The sequence below is a fragment of the Trichechus manatus genome, unplaced genomic scaffold (assembly GCF_000243295.1).
Source record: "Trichechus manatus latirostris isolate Lorelei unplaced genomic scaffold, TriManLat1.0 scaffold00240, whole genome shotgun sequence".
Lineage (NCBI taxonomy): Eukaryota > Metazoa > Chordata > Mammalia > Sirenia > Trichechidae > Trichechus > Trichechus manatus.
This window is the reverse complement of record NW_004444176.1, coordinates 2,873,831-2,886,584: the sequence shown is the minus strand read 5'-3', so window position 1 is coordinate 2,886,584 and position 12,754 is coordinate 2,873,831. Positions and strand designations below refer to the sequence as shown.

Here is a 12,754-nt window from a genome sequence, read left to right as displayed (position 1 = left end):
GGAGAATGAAGAGAACAAGATACAAGGGAAAGATTAGTCCAAAAGACTAATGGACCACAGCTACCGCGGCCTCTACCAGGCTGAGTCCAGTACAGGTAGATGGTGCCTGACTACCACCACGGACTGCTCTGACCGTGATCACAACAGACGGTCCTGAACACAGCTGGAAAAGGATGTAAAACAAAATTCTAACTCACAAAAAACAACCACATTTACTGGCCTGACAGAGACTGGAGAAACCCCAAGAGCATGGCCCCCGAACACACTTTTAGCTCAGTAATGAAGTCACTCCCAAGATTCACCATTCAGCCAAAGATTAGACAGCCCCACAAAACAAAACAAGACTAATGGGGCACGGCAGTCCAGGGACAAGGACTAGAAGGCAGGAGGGCACAGGAAAGCTGGTAATAGGGAACCCAAGGTCGAGAAGGGAGAGTGTTGACATGTCGTGGGGTTGTTAATCATGGTCATAAAACAATACGTGTACTAACTGTTTAATGAGAAACTATTTGTTCTGTAAACCTTCATCTAAAGTACAATAAAAAAAAAAAGTGTTGCAGCAGAAGATCCAGCAGCATCAGCATAGATTTAGAGCCAGAAGAGAATATTTGTATTAAGCCACTCTGCCCACACTAATATCCACAAGACCATCTTAAGACATGCAAGCATAGTCTTACAAATCTTGAGCATTTGAATGCTTCTAAGTGTACAGACAGAAAAGGAAGACATCAATGCAAATTTCCATGGGTAGCTTTGTTATAGAATCAGGCTCCCAGAGGATCAAAATCAAATATATAAATGTTGTACATACTAGAATGTTGGATGTAAATTACGTTTACTATTGATAGATATTACATTTATGCTTTCTGTGAATATTTAACAGTCTTTGTTGGCACAAACTAAGTGACGCTTGACTACTAGTCAAAAGGTTGGTGGTTTGAACCCACCCAGAGGCGTCTTGGAAGATAGATCTGGTGATCTGTTTCTGAAAGTTCCCAGCCTTGAAAACCCTATGAAATAGTTCTACCGTGTACACATGGGGTCCCCATGAGTCAGAATCGACTTGATAACAACTAACAACAACAAGGAGCCCAGGTCGTGCTGTGGTTAAGTACTCAGCTGCTAACCGAAAGGCAGGAGGTTCAAATCCACCAGCCACCCTTATGGAGAAAGATGTGACAGTCGGCTTCTGTAAAGATTTACGGCCTTGGAACCCCAATGGGGCAGTTCTACTCTTTCCTATAGGGTTGCTATGAGTCGGAATTCGACTTGATGGCAATGTTTTGTTCTGTTTTTTTTTTTTTTTAACAACAACATGAATATTTAGAATCATTGGAGCTAATTGTATGAAGTAGTTTTCCAAATTGATTCAAATATTAAACTTTTAAGTAAGCTCATACTTCATGACTATTTTAATTGTAGTATTGGTAAAAGTTTACACAGGAAGGTAGGTTCCCCTTTAACAATTTCTATACATATTGTTTAGTGTCATTGGTTACATTTTTCACAAAGTGTCAACATTCTCATTATTTCCATTCTGATTCTGTTTCCATTTATCTAGCTCCCTGCCCCCACACCCCCCATCTTCTTATCTTTGCTCTAGGGTAAATATTGACCGTTTGGTCTATATAGATGATTATTTAAAAGAAGCACAGTACTCACAGATGATATTGGCTAACTGCTCGACTGCTAAAGGCTGGCAGTTCCAACCCATCCAGCGGCTCTGCAGGAGAAAAACCTGGCGATCTGCTTCTGTAAGATTACAGCCAAGAAAATCCTATGCGGTCTCTAGGAGTTGAAAATTGACTTGATGACACTTAACAACATGATCCAGGAATTCATTCAGGCCCTGGGATAGAGTTGTGAACAAAGCAGATGAAGCCACTGCTCTCATGGGAATCTACACTGTAGTTAGGGAACATAATAATAAATGGTTGAACAAATATACAATAGATGGGTATTGGTAGGATTTATAAAGAATAAAGTAGGGTGAAGGGACCATGTCTATGGAGGGCAGTGTTTTGTAAAAGAGATCAAGGAATGCCTCTATGATATGGTAACATTTAAGCAGAGACCTGAAGGGAGTGAGAGAACATTCTAGGCAGAAGGAACAGCATGTGTAAAGGCCCTGAGCCCCATGCTTGGAGTTGTCAAGGAATAACAAGGAAATTAATATGAACAAAGCAGGGTGAATGAGTGAGATAGTAATAAGAGAAAATGTGTCTAACCAAAATACTGATGAAATGAGTGGTGTTAATCATTTCAAAGCCTTTGTAGACAGAAAAATGTATAACATGATTGTTACTCTCAGTGCATTTTTTTAAAAAATTTGAAGTATTAGTAGTTGACTTTGGATACATAGGAAAATTCCTTTATTATTCCCCTTCTTGTACTACTCAGCCCTTTTTTCCTTTTGAAGATTATCATATTAACATGCTGTTTATACCAAATGACTCAGTGAAGACAGAAATATTAGTTCATTTTAAATGCTATATTTATGTAGCTCTGGAAAAAATGTGCCCCCAAAAGTGTATACTTTCATTAAAAAATCTATATCACATTTTCCTGCATTTTGAACTCTAACAAGCGATCTTCCAATAAAGAAACAAATCAGATTAAACATAAATGTATATTCCAATACGTCAATTTATTATTATAATTTTTTTAATAAAAAACTAACCACACTACATTTACCACTTCGACAAATTTCCCATTCTTGCATAAATGTGCTTACATAGGGCGTATGTACACGCAGTCTAATCATGGGCTCATGTGTGCCCTGTTTTGCATGCATGTTTGAATTGACATGTGGTAGAAAAATGGATATGGGACAAGTGAATAAATCAAATGTGATTATTAAATTTTTGAGAAACTCGGCCCCACACTTCTGAAGTTCCCCATGAGACTGCATCATTAAAATATTACATATCTGAGCACTTTGTGTAGTTTTTACTAGACATCTGGCTTTGGATGCTGGGGAATATCATTTTAGGAAGTTAAGTATGGGTCTTAACATGTAATTTATTAAGTGATGAGGCTCTGAAAGGGATGAATCTAACTTATTGTGGGTTCTACATAGTTAAAGTGATAACCTTAGAGTCAGTTTTGCCTTCTCAATAACTTTCTTGAATGCACTCTTGACCTCTTTGTTCCTCAGACTGTAGACCACAGGGTTCAGCATGGGGATGACCATAGCACAGAACACAGATGCCATTTGGTCTGTGTCCATGGAATGACTGGAGCTGGGCTGTAGGTACATGAAGATGCCTATCCCATAGAAGATAGAGACAGCAGTGAGGTGGGAAGCACGAGTGGATAAAGCCTTTTTATGTCCCTCAGATGGGCGCATCCTCAGAATTATGATGAATATGAACAGGTAGGAAATCATTAAAATCAAAAGAGCAAAAAAGACATGAAAACTCATTATGTGAACAAGAACCAGCTCACTAACACGTCTATCAGAGCAAGAGAGAGCCATGACTGCTGGAGTATCACAGGTAAGTGATGGACCACATTGTATGTACAGAAAGAGACTGAAGGTGTCTCCATTGTTTGCAGAGGCATTCAGAACACAACAGGCATAGAAGCTGATGGCCAGACAAGCACACACACTTGTGGTAATGTTGGTGGTGTAATGTAGGGGTTTACACACTGGCATAGCAGTCATAGGTCACTGAAGCCAAGAGGTAACTTTCTGTAGTGGCAAAAACTGTAAATAAGAACATCTGAACAGCACATGAATTGTAGGAGGTGATCTTGTCTTCAGTAAGGAATCTGGTTATCACCTTAGGAGTGATGGCTGAGGAATAACCAAAGTCCACCAGAGAGAGGTTACTGAGGAAAAAGTACGTGGGAGTGTGGAGACAAGAGTACAGCAGGATCTACACTATCATCCCCGGCTCCTCATCAGAGTGATAAGGTAGATAAGGGTGAACATTACAAACAGTGGGACCTGAAGTTCTGGGGCATCAGTTTGTCCCAGCAGGATGAATTCAGTCACCTCTCTATTGTTCTCCATGGACATTATTTGGGAATCACTAGGTTCCCTGTAGCAATGTGAAGTAAAAACAGAGGGTTACATGGAAAAAAGATTGCAGTGAAATTCAAATGTTTACATACCCTCTTGATTGTTTCATTGTAACAATACTTTGTTTTCCAGATAGAAAGAATGTGCATAACAAAAAATTTTTGTATATAAATTATCTATATTATTACAGCCTGTTTAGGCTGAAGTGTGTCATAGAACACTCTCCCAGGTTACTAATTTTATGTATAAGTAAACTGAAGTTCATAAAGAGGTAATAACTTGTCCAAAGTCATGCATCTAGAATGAATCCATCTCCCAAATCGTATTTCCTCAGTCTAGAAAGAGTTTACCCTTCCATGGTGATCACATACCACTATATATATATATATATATGTGTGTGTGTATATATATATATATGTATGTATGTATGTATATGTACAGGCATGTGTGTATGTATACATAATGTATCCATATATGAATGTATATATACTCACTAACCTACGTTCATGCAGAACCTATACATAGACTGTGATCCTTAAAGTTGTGTGTCAACTTGGCTGGGCTATGATTCTCAGTGGTCTGGCACTTACGATGTAGTTTGGCAGTCATATGATGATGTGATCACATCCATGATGAGATTTGGTATAATGTGATCACCTCTATGATGGGATCTACTGTGAGTAGCCAATCAGCTGAAAGGGAGTTTCCTTGGGGATGTAGCCTGCATCCAGGACAGGTGGACTTTCTTGAAAGTTTGTGGGCTTTTTGCTTGCAATGAATCCTGCAGCTGGCTCCTGTTCATCTGATCTCTGGTTCTTGGGACTTCAGCTAGCAGCTTACCTGCTGTCTTCCCTACCAGTCTTGGGATTCACAGGTCTTTGCAGCCTGTGAGCCACAGCCCTGATGTCTGACTTGCCTATCTTGGGTTTGCCAGCCCCAGCAGCTACGTGAATTAGGAGAGGTCACCAGGCTGACCCACAGACTTCTATAACAACGCGAGCCATTTCCTTAATAGCAGTCTCTCTATATATATATTTATATGCTTTACTGGTTTTGCTTCTCAAAAGAGAACACTGCCTAAGACATTTGGTAGCTAGAGTGGTTCTAGAGAAACAAAATTGTAAGGATAAATTTTCTAAATTAGTTTCCAAATCTGGTTAGTCTTAAAGATGTTGAAGACTCTGCTTCCAGTAGTAAAGAGGGCATTGCTAATCCATAGTGATAGATGGCAATAGAAACACGCACAATATCACCACCAATAGATCAGGTATTGGTGAAAGGCGAGGCTTTGGGTGATAGCATGTTTGATACCTTTCTACAATTTTATAATAATGAGAAGTATAAGGAGGCTGGTTGGTTGGTCCTACTTTTGCTACACAAAGTGATGAAAGAAAGAGATGAGCTCAGAGCTTCAGAGTCAAAGCTTAAGTGTTGCACAAATGACCTCAAAGTTTCCACTTGTGCCATGAAAGAAAGACTTATTATTGTAGTAAAAAGCTGATAGTGCTGAAAACCAAACCCAGAGTCTTATCGTAAGACTGGCCATGTTACAACACTAACTCAATTGCCAACCTCAAGTGGTGCCTGAAGTTAAAGTGAGGGCATTGATTGGGAAGAAATGGGATTCTGAAACTTGGGATGGGGACATATGGGAAGATAATCAGGAAGCTAGGGACTCTGAGCCCCTAAACCCCTTTGAATCACTCCTGCCAACAGAACCAGCCCTCTCACTCCCATCTGAAGAGGTTACTCCATCTCTGTCTGTTAAGTCACCCTCCCCAGTAAAACCATTAGCCCCTCCACCCTCATCTAATGAGATTAAACCAGCTGTGGCTAAAGAGCCTTTGTCTGAGTTATTGCCTGAGGCATCGCCTAAGGCAGATGCCTTAAAGACAATACTGAATGTGCTCAAAACACATCCCCACCACCCATTTTGGCTTCTAGACCTATAACTAAACTTAAGTCCAGTGAATCCCAAAAGGAGAAGTTTGAAATGTGACCCAGGAGGAGGTACGCTACACTCCAAAAGAACTGCTTGATTTTTCTAATAGGTACAAACAGAAACCTGGGGAATATGTGTGGGAATGGCTATTAAGAGTGTGGGATAATGGTCCAAGGAACATGAAGATGGATCAATCTGAGTTTATTGATATGGGCCCACTAAGCGCAGATTCTTCACTCAATGTTTCATCTTGCTGTTTCTCCCATAACTAGGATGCATGAGTCCAGGGAAGAAGGGGAGGAAATCGGGTGGCGCCACTCACTATTACCCCTAGTGACCCACTCGAAAAATTTTTGCTTCCTTTTTTGCTTCCTGTCCCCATGACCCTATGTTCTACAAATCTAGAGGCCTTATTTCCAAAAAAGGAATGATCCCACATAGAGACACATCACTGATTCTATTGAACTGGATGCTAAGAATGCCACCTGGCCACTTGGTGCTCCTTATGTCTCTGGATCAACAGGCAAACAAGGGAGTTGCCACGTTGGCTAGTGTGATTGAACCTGATTACCAAGAGGAAATTGGATTGATATTACACAATGGGGGTTAGGAAAAGTATTTCTGAATGCAAGAGATCCCTTAGGGTATCTCTTAGTACGATCATGCTCTGTGATTAAAGACAATGGAAAACTATAGCAACTCAATTCCAGCATGACTACTAATGATCCAGACCATTCAGGAATGAAGGTTTTTGTCACCCTACAAGGCAAAGAACCACAACCAGCTGAGGTGCTTGCTGAGGGCAAAGGGAATACAGAATGGGTAGTGGAAGAAGATAGTTCTAAATACCAGTTACAAACACGTGACCTGTAGCAGAAATGAGGACTATAAATGTTATGCTGATTTCTGCTTTGTATGTTTGCATCAAATATTTTTGTTTTCTTCACTAATAAAATATGAGATGTAAACAGTGCTAATGTGGTTTTGGTTGTACGTATGTTCGTTGTATTACGTTAGACACAAACATGGGTTCATAATTGTCTTTATTCAGAGATTATGTATGGTTTAAGGAGATGTTGACAAGGGCTGGACTGTGATCATTAAGGCCGTGGGTCAGCTTGGCTGGGCTATGATTCTCACTGATTTGGCAGTTATAATGTAGTTTGACAATCATATAATGATGTGATCACTTCCATGATGAGATTTGATATACTGTGATCATCTCCATGATGGGATCTGCTATGAGTAGCCAATCAGTTGAAAGTGAGTTTCTTTGGGGGTGTGGCCTGCATCCAATATAGGTGGACTTTCTGGCAAATCTCATGGGCTTTTGCTCACACTGGATCCTGCAGCTGGCTCCTGTTCATCTGAGCTCCAGTTTTGGGGACTTGAACTAGCATCTTATACGATATCATTCCACAACTCATCTAGTCTTCAGTCATTAGTGTTCAATGTGTCAAATCTATTCTTGAGATGGTCTCTAAATTCAGGTGGGATATACTCAAGGTTGTACTTTGGCTCTCGTGAACTTGTTCTAATTTCCTTCAGCTTCAACTTGAACTTGTATATGAACAATTGATGGTCTGTTACACAGTCGGCTCCTGGCCTTGTTCTGACTGATGATATTGAGATTTTCTTTCATCTCTTTCCACAGATGTAGTTGATCTGATTCCTGTGTATTCCATCTGTCAAGGTCCAAGTGTATAGTTGCCGTTTATGTTGGTGAAAAAAGGCATTTGCAATGAAGAAGTCGTTGGTCTTGCAAAATTCTATCATGTGATCTCTGGCATCATTTCTATCACCAAGGCCATATTTTCCAACTACTGATCCTTCTTTGTTTCCAACTTTTGCATTCCAATCACCAGTAATTATCAATGCATCCTTATTGCATGTTTGATCAATTTCAGACTGCAGAATTTGTAAAAATCTTCAATATCTTCATTTTTGGCCTTAGTGGCTGGTGCATAAATTTGAACAATAGTATTGTAGTAGCACGGATATTTTCCTATCACTGACAGTGTTGTCCTTCAGGATAGATCTTGAAGTGTTCTTTTTGACAATGAATGCAACACCATTCCTCTTCAAATTGTCATTCCCAGCATAGTAGACCATATGATTGTCCAATTCAAAATGGCCAATACCAGTCCATTTCAGCTCACTAATGCCTAGGATATTGATCTTTATACATTCCATTTCGTTTTTGATGACTTTCAATTTTCCTAGAGTCCTACTTCCGTACATTCCACATTCTGATTATTAATGGATGTTTGCAGCTATTTCTTCTCATTTTGAGTCATACCACATCAGCAAATGAAGGTCCTGAAAGCTTGACTCCATCCACTTCATTAAGGTCATCTCTACTTTGAGGTGGCAGCTCTTCCCTACTCGTATTTTGAGTGCTTTCCAACCTGAGGAGCTCATCTTCCAGCACTGTATCAGACAATGTTCCACTGCTATTCATAAGGTTTTTGCTGGCTAATTCTTTTCAGAAATAGACTGCCTGCTCCTTCTTCCTAGTCTATCTTCGTCTGGAAGCTCAGCTGAAACCTGTCAGCCATGGGTGACCCTGTTGATATTTGAATACTGGTGACATAACTTCCAGCATCACAGCGACACACAAGCCCCCACAGTAGAACGAACTGACAGATGTGTGAGGGATATGATGTATTATGTGAATTGATTTTCAGATATTAAACCAACAGTTCATTCCTGGGGTAAATCCTGGTTGTACATGGTTTGTAATCCTTTTATATGTTACTGGATTTGATTTGCTGGCATTTCATTAAGAATTTAAAAAAAAAGAATTTTTAGATCTATATTCCTAAAAGATATTGGTCTTTAACTTTATTTTCTTCTGATGCCTTTGTTTGGATTTGGTATCAGGATAATACTGGCCTCAGAATAAGTTGGAGAGTGTTCCTCCTCTTTTATATTTTGAATAATTTTGTGAAATATTTGGTATTAATTCTTCTTTAAAGGTTTGAAAGAACTCATTAGTGTCTGAGCTTTTCTTTGTGGGTAGAGTTTTGATTACTAATTCAATCTCTTTACCTGTGACAGGTCCATTCATATTTTTTAGTTCTTGAGTCAACATTAGTAGTTTGTGTCTTTATAGGAATTTCATTTAAGTTACATAATTAGTTAACATATAGTTGTTAACAGGATTCCATTATGATCCCTTTTATTTCTATAATGGTGGTAGCAATATCCCCTCATTCATTCCCAACTTTAGTAATTTGAGTCTTCTCTCTTTTTTCTTGGTCAGTCTAGTGTAAGGTTTGTCAATATGGTTGATCTTTTCAAAGAATCAAACTTTGATTTCATGATTTTCTCTATTCTTTTATTTCATTAATATCCACTGTAATATTTCTTATTTTCTTCCTCTGTTTGCTTTGGATTTAATTTGCTCTTTTTTTTCCCAGTTATTTTAAGGCAGAGGTTAGTTTATTGATTTGAGATCATTCTTTTTTTAACGTGAGTTTTAAGAGTTATCAATTTTCCTCTAAGTTCTGCTTTTGCTGCATCCCATAAATTTTGATATGTTGTATATTTATTTTCGTTCATCTCCAAGTATTTTCTACTTTACCTGTGATTTCTTTTTTGATCTTTAGGTTATTTAGGAGGTTGTTGTTTAATTTTCACATACGTGTGATTTTAGGGAATAGTTTTCAAAATTAAGAATGGTATTTACTTTATGGTTACATATATGAGAGAGAGATACAAAGTATGTTTGTATGTTTATATATATAGTTTACATACAAACTTATGGATATATATATACACACACACACACACACATATAGGAATATATATATATACACAAATTCTTGGCTGCCAACCAAAAGGTTGGTAGCTCAAACTCAACAGCTACTCTATGGGAGAAAAAAACCTGGTGATCTGCTCCCATAAAGATTACAGTTTGGTAAACCCTATGAGGCAGTTCTACTCTGTTGTATAGTGTTGCTATGAATTAGAATTGATTCAATGGTACACAACAACAACATACAGGCATACTTTGTTTTATTACAATTCACTTTATTGCATTTCACAGATATTGCGTTTTTTAGAAACTGAAGTTTTGTGGCAACTCCATGTCGAGCAAATCTATCAACGCCATTCTTCTAACAGCAGTTGCTCACTTTGTGTCTCTGTGTCACATTTTGGTAATTCTTGCAATATTTCAAACTTTTTCATTATTGTTCTATCTGTTATGGTGATCTGTGATCAGTGATCTTTGATGTTACTGTTGTAATTGTTTTGAGGCATCACAAACCACGCCCATGTAAGACAACGAACTTCATTGATAAATGTTGTGTGTGTTGTGACTGCTCCACTGACCGGCCGTTCTCATCTCTCTCCCTCTCATCAGGCCTCCCTATTCCCTGATACATGACAATATTGAAATTAGGTCAGTTAATAACTCTACAATGGCCTCTAGGTGTTCAAGTGAAAACACGTCTCTCATTTTAAATCGAAAGCTAGAAATTATTAAGCTTAGTGAAGAAGGCATGTCAAAAGCCAAAACAGGCCAAATTCTAGGCCTCTTGTGGCAGTTAGCCAAGTTGTGAATATAAAGGAAAAGTTCTTGAAGGAAATTAAAAGTGCTACTCCAGTGAATACACGAATGATAAGAAAGTGAAGCAGTTGTATTGCTGATATGGAGAAAGATTCAGTGGTCTGGATAGAAGATCAAACCAGCCACAACATTCCCCTCAATGAAAGCCTAATCCAGAGCAAGGCCTTAACTCTCTTCAATTCTGTAAAGGCTGAGAGGAAGCTGCAGAAGAAAAGTTTGAAGCTAGCAGAGATTGGTTCATGAGGTTTAAGGAAAGAAGCCATCTCCATAACATAAAAGTGCAAGCTGAAGCAGCAAGTACTGAGGTAGAAGCTGCAGCAAGTAATCCAGAAGATCTAGCTGAGATAATTGATGAAGGTGGCTACACCAAACAACAGATTTTCAATGTAAATGAAACAGCCTTATCTTGGAAGAAGATGTTATCTAGGACTTTCATAGCTAGAGAGAAGTCAATGCCTGGCTTCAAAGCTTCAAAGGACAAGCCGACTCTCTTGTTAGTGGTTAATGCAGCTGGTGACTTGAAGTTGAAGCCAATACTAATTTACCATTCCAAAAATTCTAGAGCCCTTAAGAATTATGCTAAATTTACTCTGCCTGGGCTCTATAAATGGAACAACAAAGCCGGGATGATAACACATCTGTTTACAACATGGTTTACTGAATATTTTAAGCTTACTGTTGAGACCTACTGCTCAGAAAAGTAAGATTCCTTTCAAAATATTACTGCTCAATGACAATGCATCTGGTCACCCAAGAGCTCTAATGGAGATGTACAAGGAGATTAATGTTGTTTTCATGCCCGCTAACACAACAAATCTATTCTGCAGTCCATGGATCAAGGAGTAGTTTTGACTTTCAAGTCTTATTATTTAAGAAATACATTTTATAAGTCTATAGCTGCCATAGACAGTGATTCCTCTGATGGATCTGGGCAAAGTAAACTGAAAACCTTTTGGAAAGGATTTACCATTCTAGATGCCATTTAGAACATTTGTGATTCATGAGGGGAGGTTACAATATCAGCATTAACAGGAATTTGGAAGAAGTTGATTCCAACCCTCATGGATGACTTTGAGGGGTTCAAGATTGGAGTGGAGGAAGTAACTACAGATGTGGTGGAAATAGCAAAATAACTAGAATTAGAAGTGGAGCCTAAAGATGTGACTGAATTGCTGCAATCTCATGATAAAACTTTAACAAATGAGGAGTTGCTCCTCAGGGACGAGCAAATAAAATAGCTTCTTGAGATGGATTCTATTCCTGGTGAAGACGCTGTGAACATTGCTGAAATGACAACAAAGGATTTAGAATATTACATAAACTTAGAAGATAAAGCAGCAGCAGGGTTTGAGAGGATTAACTCCTATTTTGAAAGAAGTTTTACTATGGGTAAAAAGCTATCCACCCGACTACCCAGAGACAAATTCCTGTCTTTCTAGGTATAGCTGACTTTTGCAGGATTTGGATCCCGAAATTTGGGTTAGTAACAAAGCCCCTCTGTGAAGCCACCCTAGGAAAGGACTCTGACCCAAATGAATGTCAACAAGCCTTCTTGAAAATCAAGGAGAAGCTCGCCTCTGCCCTTACAGAGAAATCTTTAGTGAAAGAAAGAGTCAATTGATGTGGCAAACTTCATTGTTGTAGTATTTTAAGAAATTGACACAGCCACCCCAATATTCAACAACCACCACCCTGATCAGTCAGCAGCCATCAACATCAAGACCCTCCACCAGCAAAAAGATTATGACTCGATGAAGGCTCAGATGATGGTTTGCAGTTTTTAACAATAAAGTATTTTTTAATTAAGGAAGGTACATTTTTTTTAGACATAATGCAATTGCACACTTAATAGACCATAGTATAGTATAAACATAACATTTATATGCACTAGGAAATCAAAAAATTCTTGTGACTCACTTTATTGCAATATCCGCTTTATTGCGGTTGTCTGGAACTGAAACCCCAATATCTCCAAGGTATACCTGTATATATGAAGTTCATGTAACATGGATATATAATATATATATTAAAGTACTGATAGATAGATCAATTATATGAAGTTTTATCTATCAGTACTTTAATTTTATGTATCAATTTTGTTCTAATTTTTAAAGGACTATATTTTAGAAAAGGAGCTCTGGTGGCACAACTGTTAAGTGCTCAGCTGCTAACTGGAAGGTCAGCATTTTGAACCCACCAGTGGCTCCAC

The 12,754-nt window shown here is 38.5% G+C and overlaps 1 pseudogene; it reads right to left on the bottom strand.

The window, feature by feature from the left end:
• Positions 1-3,079: 3,079 nt before the first annotated feature.
• LOC101350428 (olfactory receptor 5B2-like) lies at positions 3,080-4,024 on the bottom strand (annotated as a pseudogene).
• Between the last annotated feature and the right edge of the window lie 8,730 nt (positions 4,025-12,754).